Here is a 13,008-nt window from a genome sequence, read left to right on the forward strand (position 1 = left end):
AATACCTACATGTAGATAATTGCAAACTATGATCCAAAATGTATTTTGTCCGGTGTACGAAATTTAGGGTCGGTAAATAAGTTGCCGTCTACCCTTGCAGAAACACTGCGCCGAGGGTGAGAGTAGAATAATTGAGACTGATTCTGGCTACTAAATAAAAGGTTACATCAAAGCATAACCATTTTTTGTTTGTTTTTGTTCGGAGCTTTAATTTTTTTCGCGCATATGTTTGAAAAATAATTACGATTTTTGGTAGTGACCTTCGAAAAGAAAGATTCTATCAACGAAATAATAATAAAAATGAAAGAAACAGTTTATTTTTAAAACTTTAATTAGTATATAATAATATGCATGCATTTATACTTGTTTGTTACAGATGAAACAAAGAAATCCAAATTTAATGTTGTAAAGTTTTTTTTTTATTTCAATGATTATTGTATTTATTAACACTATTATTCATAACATATATTGTTTTTCGCTTAATATGAGTAAATATTAAAAAAAAATTAATAGATTTTTATACAAAAATATTTTTGATTTTTAAAAAAGCAATGTATTGAATATTGTATTATTGGAGCTAAAAACTCCAATAATTTCAGCGCATATTGTTCATTTTGCAGATATGCTAGACATTGTTGGTATTGCGTGGACCGTTGAAATATTTTATTGTTCTTAATTAAAAAAAATATTTTCCGAAAAAAAAAATCTTTTGAAATTTGCAATTACGTGAAGTTTTGTAATCACTAACTCGTGACCTAAGTGCTAACGATGTCACGACTGAAAAGACCGTAACTCGGTCAACCAAATACGGACTGAATATGACATTATTAATGCCCTAATTTTATTTCGTTTTTTTTTAAATTTTGACTTATTTAATCTTATCCTAACATATCCACATAACTGAAATAAGTTTTTGTATAATAAAATAGTATTTAAAAATTACGTATTTAGTCCATGTTGTTGCTGCAAATTGTAAAATGGAAAGTAGACCTCGTAACCGTGGTCTTTGTACGTAAGTAGGACAATAGGGTATTCGTCTTTTACTACAATATTTACCAAATGCTTATCCTTTACCTTAATGCTAAGGCAATTTAAATATATAATTCTATTGAAATACGCTGATTTTGTACAAAAAATGAAAATGTTGGTCTCAATTAATCATTCAAAGTTTTTAAAAAAAAAAATTTTTTGCCAAAATTTACTTTATAACATTTATATTATTATTTTAAATTAAAAAACATATTAAACTATCATAGAACATCATACTCACAATAATGTTTTGTGTCAAGTATCTTACGTAGTACTAATATAGAAAACGCGCGAGATGTTTCATAACAACTTCTGACTTAAAAGTGATAAAATATTGAGTGTTATAAACTCTACAGGATGTACTTTAGCCAAATAATGACAACAAACAAAGTTTCTAATTAAGTTTTAGCGAAAAACATTAGTTTACGTCAATGCAATTCTTGAATAGGTTAGGTTGCGGTAAACGTGAATCGATTCTAACTTTTATAGGTTATAGTTTTAAAAGTTTTTTACTCACCTCACTGGGTATATTTAGCACCGTTGTTAAGTTCCCATGACACTAGCTTAATCTATCACTGGTTAAGGCACTAACTTTAAAAGTTATTTGTTCACAAATTTATTGCGGACGGTAGCGGCGCGTGTACCGGAGGCCGTGTATTATTATAGTGAAGGGATAGGACACTGCACTAAGTGTTACTACCCCGGTTTGGATCATTTTACTTTAGGGGAAAACGGGAGAGAACGCAAAAAAAAATTTTTTTTTTATACAGTAACCCTTTCATCGTTGGCAGTCTTGAGCTGTTAATAACAATTTTTTGTTTCCCCAGTGACGATTTTTTATTATAAGAAACGTATTTGATGTTATCATTATATATATCAATCCATCTAATAAATAAAACAGATATTTGCTAAAGTGTATGGTATAAATGTGTTTTTAACTTTATTAAAAGAAATGTGGTTGTGAAGTATCTTTCTGCTTCTTCTTGACAACTTTAAAACCTTGCGAAGACGAGTAGAATCGAAAATAAAAAAAGGTTAAAAAAAATAGGTAATGAGTTTACTATCCATAACAGTTCTTTTAAAAATTCCAATGTTGAATTAATGAATTTTATTTTTATCTTTGTCTTTATAAAATAAATCGTTAAAAAATATTAGTTTTATTAATTCCCTACCTAATTATTAAAATAATTCCCCCCTTACATTCATCCACAGCAAAGATGGGCTAACACTATCTCTATAATCATTTTGAGCCGTACTCTCTGTTTTAGATACGGGTAACATATCTCTTCGTAGCGTCATCTTTGTTTCCGTTATCGCACAAAGCATTAAATATTTATTTAAAAAAAAAACAGTAAACAAAGGCGTTGCTTGATTTCGAAGTCCTGAAAATTTGAGTCGTACGAATACTTGATATCCGCAATATTCTTCATTTTCACATCACCTTCCACGCTTCTATGTTCTAAAGCAACTCTGAAAACAAGTGTTTTACAAGGCGATTCAATGTTGCTTTTGTTATTTTATTATCTCTCCAAATATCCTGATTACTTTCCATTATATATTGAGATACGATTATGCCTTCAATGGTATAGTCACCCATCCTCTGTTATCTGAGATGCAAGTCTATGTATATCGATCCGATCGCAAAGTTATCTATTATCGTTGACATATTATTTCTTGCGATCCATCACCATCATTTTGGTTTTAAGTCGGTTATTTTTTGACTAAAGACGAAACTTACTATTTCACGGCCAAGAGTGGTATCGTTAGCATTATTCAGTTATGGAGCACCTCTCTCGCCTATTGATAGACCATCCGTCTAGTCTTAGTGCGCTATCCTCATCATATGTAAATATTAAACTGCAGTAGTGACAGCACACACCAATGGCGTACCCCGGCTGAAGAATGAAACGCCTTTGACGTTGTATGTTCTAGATTTACGGGGCACAGGTGGTTTCCTTGGAGCGCTCTAAATAAACGATGATAGTCAAGACCACCAATTATTCAATCCGCAAAAGTATTTTCATTTAGGTCAGTCGAACGCATTTTGAAAATCAACTAAAGTGATATGAATATTTTGGACAGTTGAATTCTTTGACTTTTTCTATCAGCTGATGCAATATGAGAGTCTGTTTTCATATGACTTTTTTTTCTTTCGAAACAGGCTTGTTTTTGTTTTCTAGGTATCTATTTTTTAGCTGATATAAGTTTTCAATTTAAAAAATTTTGTGTAATTTTCACTAGAATTGATGATTAATGATTTTTTTTTGTTAAGTTGTTATTGTAAAAGGAAATGTAGCGAAAATGTCCTTTCGTAAACACAGACGCCCGTTTTTCAAACTTTTATTATAAATTTGATGAAAAAGTTGGTCACCATGCTCTCTATTTTTTTTCCGTACCTTTAACCAATTCCCATAAAATGTCATTTTCTAGCTCTTTTCAATTTTATTAAATACAAGCTGATACAACTTTCAAGGTACATATTGACCTATATCTTGTTCTCCGTGGTTCAAGGAAATGGAATCCAAAATGATCAAGAAGAAAAATAGACTGCTAATAGATTTCTCTTGGTTCCGAAACATTTATTTAATTGACGAATACGTGAACTCTTTACAAATATTTATTTTAGAATTATTTGAAATGTTCCATAAATATTGGCAAATATGTACTTATAAGTTTCGATAAGTGTTCTTTTAAAGATTTTATAAAATTCGTGTAGCAAAAATAAAGATTCCTTATAGTCACTTCAAATTAGCTTAATATGGAGATCATTGCTTTTTAGTTCATGTACTTTGGTTTCGTATTTTCTGCCTTTCTACATTCTTTGTGATAGGTTCGCTATTTTTAGAAACTTGATTGGTTAGTTATTAATAAAAACTAACACAAAAATCCTTCGATGTTTTGCAAAATTGATGTGCAACTAATCACAAAATGGTTATCAACAAATCACTCAGGTGTAAGCAAAAATAGGAAACCTTTCTGATACCCCTAATATAATAAAATGACAAGATAACACGAAACAATATTAAACCTTAGTGGTAGGCTTAAAAATAATCCAATACGCTTCACGAAAACGGTTTTGTACCAAATTGTCACAATAAGGTACAATATCTCAACAAATTTGGTATGCAAGTCGAAATAGAAAAGGAAACACTAGGAAAGATATAATAAAAAATATCCGAAAATGCACTAAAGTACTAATAATAAGATGAAATGAAAAGACGAAAAAAAAGAGAAAGAAGAGAGATTATTGGAGTTAGAATAGCCTAGTAGCAGGTGAGGCCTAGGCAGTATGGTGTTGTTGTAAATATGTGTAGTGACCATTATTTTCCTAATCATGATAATGAATCAAATATGTACTATTATTATGTTCTCCTTAGCATTTTGTGTATCTGAATGTGTTCGTGATCAAAAATGGCGAATTTTTTACTTTTCTAATAACACCCTTATTTTAAGTTAAGGTCTTTTAAAATTTCAAGAATTAAAATTCAAGAATTAAAAAATATGAAATTAAAAATGGTAGAAATAAATTCGCAATTAAATGTCTTCTTCAAATTTTTTTACCGACTAAAATCTCTTTTATTGCATGTTATAATTATCTGTTATGTAGATAATTCAATACGGTTAAGATTTTGTATATATTTACCGACCTTATCAAGTTTTTAGAATTCGCCAATTTTTTAAACTTCTGATAACTGTTACGTTTTATGTTTATAATAAAGCGAAGATGTTTTTGTTTAATTTTCATTGCATTTCTTTTCTTCACATAATCACTAAATGATCGACAAAAACTAGTTATTTTCAGTACAAGCAAAACGTTAAGAAAAGATGTTGTCGTTTCTTTAGTATATTAAAATAATGAGTATTAATAGACACAGATGAGTGTATTAATACTAATATTAGTATTTAAAAATATAAAACTATTTTTTTTTACTGAACAATTAAATTTTCATACCACCCGAACTAATAAGGGGAAAATATGATTCACTCGTGAACTAGACCCGAATGGTTCAGTTCAAGAATCGATCTTTTCTTCTCTGTATCAAAGAACGACAATTCAGTACGCATGCGTGTACAATTCGGCCTCGCCCTCTGACTTGAACACTGAATGGGTGACGTCAGGTTACGAGTAAGTTACTTTAACTAGTTCACAAATGAACTATGAGTAGTTTTTGATCGGAATCTTTCTCGTCCCTATTCACTCACTTCTATACAACTTGACGTGTTTTGTTCCGCTAAAGTTTATACATATATTTTTTTTTATCGTCCAATTAGCAAGATAATAAAGTTACATCAAGTTCACGTCACAAGAGTTTCTTCAAAACTAGGTCGAGTTACATTGTTATAAATACGCAAGGCTAATATTAGTTGGGCCGACTCAATTAAAGAAACTGTCTGAATATAGTACCTTTTTCTACAGCACTAAATGTTTATATGATTGTTCAATAAGTCTCTCGTTACAACTTTGATTTAAATTTGCCGCGCTTTTTTTTAACACCAGTTTTGTATTTTTTTTTAATGTTTTGGATCTCTTGCTCGTAGGTACACAGTTCAAATCGAATATGGATCTAGTATAAAAAAATTTCTAAATTAATTCTAAAGTAATATTACTTTAAAAAGTCCAATCCTGTGAGAAACATTTGTGGCAATATAGAGCAATTTTTAAACCCATTTTTTCTTTTTTTTCACATTGAATAGAATTCAAAAAAAAAATACTTTTTACCAGTTATGATTCTTTGCTTACAGAAAAATTCGCTTTAAATAAAATTTGTCTGCTAACAATCAATATCATTTCGTAAAAAATATTATTATACAAAATATTTTAAGTCTCTTAGAAATGTTGCACTATACTTATATAATTTAATAAAATAAAATAAAAATTTGATCGCCGAACAATGATATTGACAAGAATCTTCCTAACACTTGCGTCAATTAAAGCCGTTAAAGGTATTGTAACAAACGATTATTAAATTTTTTAAATAAACTTCTTTACTTAATTCGTATTTATTTATAAAATAATATATTAAAGTTATGTTAATATACGAATGAGTTAAAATATATATTTTAACTCATTCGTATATTAACATAACTTTCCATGTCATTATCATTTTATCAAAAGCATTAAATCTGCTAAATTATAGGATCAATATTTATTGTAACAAAGCTCTATGTAAAAACAAGAGTCTTCGGTTGTCCTGAAGAACAATAAACTTAAAATTAAGAAATAAATTATCTTTAAGATGATCCGTGTCATTTATTAATACACCAATGGTATAAGGTAACAACAAAACTAAAAGCAGGTTCGTTTTACTTTATACTTGCTTAGTTTGTGTCTTTCATAAATAACAATAACTCGATGGCTCTCCTTTGACTATGTCATCTTAGTACAGAATGGAAATGCAAAGCTTTTTGCGAACAGGGTTTTTCTTTGCACTTTTAATAGAGAACAAAGTTGTTGGTTAACAATCTCATTAGAGAATTCAATGCTCAGAAATATATGAGAAGAAACATCAAATAGCTCAAGTTATGCAACTTGAATCAGACAAATGCTGTTTCCTACAGAGCTTAGTTTGTCGTAGCACTTGACAGTTAGGATGCACTCTATATTAAGTCAAATAATAATGACTTAAACCAATACTAATTCCGATCCCATTTAACCTTAATCACAAGTGAAATAAATATTCTAAACAATATAAAACTTAATTATGAATGATTGAAAGTACTATAGTTTAAATAATATTAACCTCTGAATATGAGAGATGCCCCGTTTCATTCGTCAAGCGACAACTGAGACTGGAGTCGCTCGACGAATGGAACATGAGGTATATGGAAGGACGGCTTCAGTGACGAGGATATTTTTCCCGGACGCCATTTCAGCCTACCGCGTGCTCCGCAGTGTCGAGATGGATACGGTCTTGGCCCAGCTCTTTACGGGTCACGGGGGGTTCTCTGAGTACCTTCACAGGTTCAAGCTCAAGGAGGACCCCTCGTGCTTCTGTGAACCGGGCGTGGGCCAGACCGTGGTCCACCTTGTGGCCCACTGTCCGGCGTTCGGAAGACTGCGCGCAGATTCCGAATGCCGGATGGGCAAAAAAATAGAGGAAAGGAATATCTCGGCCATCATGCAAGACGAAGGGGAGAGAGAATGCTTCCTCAGCTACTGCAGGAAGGTGGTAATAAATGCAATAAGTAAAAATAAAACGAACACTAAAATATAGAAATAAAAGGAATAATACGTGTTAAATATTTGAACAATAAATAATGTTGCAAAATAAAATAAATTACTAGAATTAAAAAGTCCCTGTTCCACACGAGATAGGGGAACGAGAGGTCCCCAACAGCGGGAACCATTAAAAAAAAAAAAAAAAATATATTAACCTTGACACCTAGTAAACGGGGCACAAACCTCTTCAAAGTTAAGATTCAGAGTTCAAGCTAAGTTAGAGTGAATTGAGAAGTCTTGCGACATTACAAAGTTAACGACACAACTAAAATATGTGAACCTACACGTACTACAAGATGAACTTGACGACCCATTTTCAATTGTCTATGGTAATTGATTACCTAAAAAATGTTATCCAAAAGCATTAATATTTCAACTCCTTACTTAATACCTTCAAGTTTAACTAAAGGATTTGCGTTCGTTTGGGTACATCTTGATCATCCATTCAGCCTTAGGGCCTTCACTGCTGGACAAAAACCTATCTTAAAGATGTCCAATAGTACAATCAGTTCGGCTTACACCATGTCGCCTGTCTACTTAAACACGTTATATGCAGTACCCGGCGATAAATATTGCACATCGACCTTTGTAAAGAAACAATCGGCTAATTTCGGCTTCGGAGAGCGTTATCTCTGTCGCACGAAATACAACAACTGACAAAACGTCATATAGGTAACGATGGACAGAGATACTACTACTACTACTATTACGAAACCGAAATTAGCCGATTGTCTCTATACAAAAGTCGATGTGCAATATTTATCGCCGGATACTGTATTTGTGTAACTCTTCAATTGATATGTGTTACATGTTTGTATTGTTTTATATTGTTAAAAATATTCATATTTTGAAACTATATCTCAAACGTAGGCTAAATATTTTTCCATAGAATGAATTTTATTAAATGACACCCATTAAAAAGCAGAGCCACGCGAAGCGGCCGAGAAGAACTCAATTAGAAATCAATTAATTTATCTGAACGAAACAAAATTCAAAACATGAGTTTTATTTTGACAGTATCGAGCATTCCCTTTAGATAAAAACTCTTTCCATGTACCATTTTATCTTATTTTATATCTACTTAAGATATTACTTCATTTGTTTATATATGAAACTAATTAATCTATTACTATCATTATTAATTAAGCTTAAGCCACCGTGAAGAGTATTAAACTAGTCCCTTCAGCGATTACGCAACATAAGTACTGACCGTATTAGAGTCTGGTGCACTCTGATGACTTCGGTAAGTAATCATGTAATTGAATAATTAATTAATTCGAGAATATGCATTCGTGGTCCGTGTACTGTGAAGATAAGCCGTTCTAAATATGTGTATCAGTGAAGCGCACATAATACTATAAGTGGGTTTGGTTATGATGTATCGTATGGTAATATTCATCAGTATGAACGAGCTTCTACAGTTAGATATTATAACATTGTAATCCTATACTAATTAGACAGGAAAAACAAAAAAAAAAGTTAATTATTGCAACCGGTTCTGGAATAAAAACTTATTTTATAATTATAAAAAATAGAACGTCAATAACTTTTCAACTCGCAAGAAATAAAATGTATTTAACTTGCACAAGCGTTTATTTGAACACCCAAGGGTGGCGCACCATTCGCCAATTGAATTTTGCAAGCCCGAGGGTGCAATTTCCCTTCAAGTTTAATCTGTATGTTGGTGACGCGAACCCCCAGACATGTTCATCTACATGCATACGTTCATATAAAACCTAGACTACCCGTGTACTGTTATATTATTTGTTACACAGGATATTTATTAAAGATAGCTTAGATATTTAACTTTGATATCATTCATATCAAAAAGATGAATTATAATATTTATAATAACTAATATCATTGCAGCCATTTTACTACAGTAATTCAAAAGTCTAATAGTAAATTATTTCATTATTTAACATTAGGTTTTAAAAAAAATAAAGTATCTTTTTTTTGTACTGGTAATAACGAGAATGTTTTTTTTTCGGTGTTTCTACTCTTTTAATTTTGTGTTTGCTTATAACTTGTACAGCTTATTCTAAGTTATTATGTAACTGGAGGTTATTTAAAAAAATAATTAGAAAAATAAAATAAAAAAATAAATAAAAAATAAATAAAAGTTTACTTTTTGTTAAGCTACGAAAAACGTGCATATTAAGTCCTAGATGCAGGACTTGCTGGAGGCGAGCAGACAGTGTCCGTCTGCCTATATTTTCTGAACGAAGGTCTAGGTTTTCTACCTGTTTGTTTGCGGAGCCAAAGTCCAGATACACCACTAGGGGCTATGAAGAGCCTGTACTTATGAATATTCACTTTCTTGACTCTTTTGGCCCCTGGGTGACGTGCAAATGCCACATAGCCCAGACAGATATGCGAGGCCATATTCCTTATGTAAAATAAAATGACACAGGAATTCGCCTTCGTTAACATATTAAAGAATGACGAAATTTTACTATTGGTAGGTGAGCTACGTATACCAGTGCATTGTATTCGTTGACACTACTATGAAATATCAGTAATTAAATAAAAAACATGACTTAGAATAGATAAATTTTGTTCACGTAGTTGCACTTGTGTCACATAGAGCTTAACTAGCAAACTCATTGTCGCTCAACGAGCCACGGGGTTACTACGATGACGAGGGAGCTACGTCCGAAATCTCTACGACATCGAATCAGAAACGCGGACGTCCATAAACAAATGAAAGTTATCGTACAGCCTAGTGGATTGGCAAGTAAAATCGCAGTGAGCAGGTTACGAGGCTACGGACCAGTAAGCGCAGAGAAGAACGTCCTCCCACAAGGTGGCCAAACAAGCTTGTTGCGGTCATCGGAAAAAGCTTGACAAAGGTTGCATCGAATTGGTCTCATTGTAAATCTATAGGCGAGGCTTATGTCAAACTGTGGGCGTCCTACGGCTGTAATGATTGTTACGAAGATAACTAGAACAATCTCTTAATATATTAAAAAATATGTAATAACGAAAGCATTACTGAAATACGTGTGGGAAATAAAAAATGATCTCCGGATTGTGGTTCACTCATTTCCGTGAGGAAAACACTGTCCACACACACGCTATGTTGTACAGCAGTAACTCGTGCACTAAAGTACTCATGATATAGTCATTACACTAACTAGACTGTTAAAAAATTAAACTTATTTAAGAGTACATGACAGGCTAAACATGAATAATATTTGAGACCATGATTCGTTCGTTGTTTCATTGAAATAGAAATGTACATTTGTATGTGTCTTTTATTATGAAAAATATTTTTTCTTACAGGTGCCCATCAGGTATCAGGTGGAGCAAAAACCCAAGAACACACGAGAAAAGTCTCTTTGTACCTTTTCTTTATGCTCCTTCCCGAAGCGGCTTCAAGACGCAAAATACAGATCGATTTACGATACCAATTATTATATTAAAAATCACTAAAATCATTTATGAAACATGTAATAGCCACGGCTTTCACGAAATGTATTTGATTTACGTAATAATTAGATTTTAGTAATAAAAATAAGGCAGACATATTTAATTAACTTATAATTGCATGTCAATTAAAAATTAAAATAATTTCCCGACTTAAAAAAATTATAGTAGTATAATTTTCAATTATTAATCTCTTTCCTTATAGAAATAAATTCCATCTATGCTTTATATTGTTTCATTTTTTACTTAACTTCAAATATCCTAGGTAAATATTGTCATTTTAGGATAATGTTCGGATTCTGAATTGAATACTGGAGCGTTCATTCATTTGCGTTAATTGGGCCCCGACATGTTCACGTCGAAGTAGCAAATATACACGATTAGCGGTTAGAAGTAATTAACAGCTTGAGTACTTTAGAAAGGAAGATAGATCGATATGGTATAGTCACATGCGTACAAAGAGTATTTACAATTAACACGACCCTAACACAACGGTGGCGACCACATCACTGATGGTGTCCGAAATCAAATCGTCGTTCGAATTGGAATACATAAATATTTGCCAGGAATATGGAACGTGAACGCCACACAGTGAAACCTGCAAGTTCTTTTAATGGTACCCGTATAGTAATTTTGACAATAAAATACAGAAAGTACATTGAAGGTTTATCAAATGCTGTTTTTATGAAGAATAATACTGTTTGAGCGTAAAAGTAACTTGATAAAGATTATGGAAACAGTCCAAGGAAATAAACTAGAACCGATTCGCTGTGAATGTTATCATCATATATCATGTAATGAAAGAAGTCCATTTATAGACACAGACTGCTTCCATAGATATCCGATAGGACCGGTAGGAGAAGGCTAGTATCCAGCATCTTATGATCTTAACAAAGTAACCTGTCCATTTGTGGGTGAACGTTCTATACCTTGCCTAACCTTAAAGCCCCAACGGCTGCCTGTTCTGCAGCCACTTGCGCACACAAACTTGCCAATCTGCTAGTCTCTGTCTGAATACCTTCTTCGTCCAAAATCGGCACATGTTCCGGGAAAACATAAATAAATTAAAAAAATATATATTTCTAAAGATCGTAATATCTGTGACTGCCGACTCCTTAATATTGTGTCCTATCTTAAATAATTGTTTTTACAAAAAGTTCGGAACCGCAAAAAGATTTCTTACATTCATTAGGAAATAATGAAAGGGTTTATTTTAGATCCTATTTGTACACAAAAAGTATGTAATCATAATTTTACGTATTTTTACATATAAATGCTCTAAAAAGGCTGACAAAATGTTACTGGCATTTTTCAAAAAATTTAAATGTTAAAACAATAACACATTGTCAATTAAGGTTTCCATATTTTTGAAATTACATCAATTATTTTACGACATATTAACATTTTTATTGATCATCATTATAAGAAATGATTTTCTTCGCGAGGGTAAGAATTAATTAGTCTTTTTCTTAATATTAAATATTAATTTACTTATTTTATAATACCGTCACCATTACCACTATTATATATTAAGGTATAACGCACTTTTCTTAACGAAGAAAAAGAAAGCACAACTTTAACATGATGGCTTACAAAAATTCTGCGCATATTGTGATTCAACGAGTGACATATTTCGCTTCTATTTATTTTTACACATATATCTTATACATAGTCAATTTTAATCCTACAGAAGTCTCTCGACGTGATTGTGCAAAGGATAAACATTAAGAAAGCGGTCCAAAAAGGTATCTTTGATTTTTACTAATTTTTTAAAGTAACTAGAAGTAAATGTTATAAATACATAAAAAATTTTTGGACACTATTACACTCTTCGATTGGCTTGTTGAGTGTTTATAGCGAAATTATAAATAGAAAAGTCCAAAATTTATCCATCCTCAACTAGAAATTTTGCGCCGGGACAATGGAAAAGTCACTCAGTGACTTGGCTTTCATTTATCATAAGCATTTTTTTAAATAAAACTGTCGTTTTTGGCATATATTAATATTTATATATAACCTATCTTAACCTTATGATTCGAGATAACTCCATGATTTTTTTTTTCAAAATAATACTTTAGGGAAATAAAAAAAATTTAACCCATTCAGATAATAGAGAACATAGCCACATACCGACATTCCCTTTTGATTATAAGAAATTTAGAGAAATGACATTACTGGCAATTTTTGGCTTGCGCCCAGCTAACGGAACAGTACAAAAATTATCACTGCGGTAATCTTATAGTTCTATTAAAGCAAAATGTAATGTATTATCTTCTTTTTTCCGCTTTTTTTGGAGAGCAGTTCAGAGTTGCAATAAGGCGTATGAAATT

Source organism: Battus philenor, unplaced genomic scaffold, assembly GCF_028537555.1.
Source record: "Battus philenor isolate CCGP_79_NKW_IND1 unplaced genomic scaffold, ilBatPhil1.0.hap1 SCAF_1, whole genome shotgun sequence".
NCBI classification, from domain to species: Eukaryota; Metazoa; Arthropoda; class Insecta; order Lepidoptera; family Papilionidae; genus Battus; species Battus philenor.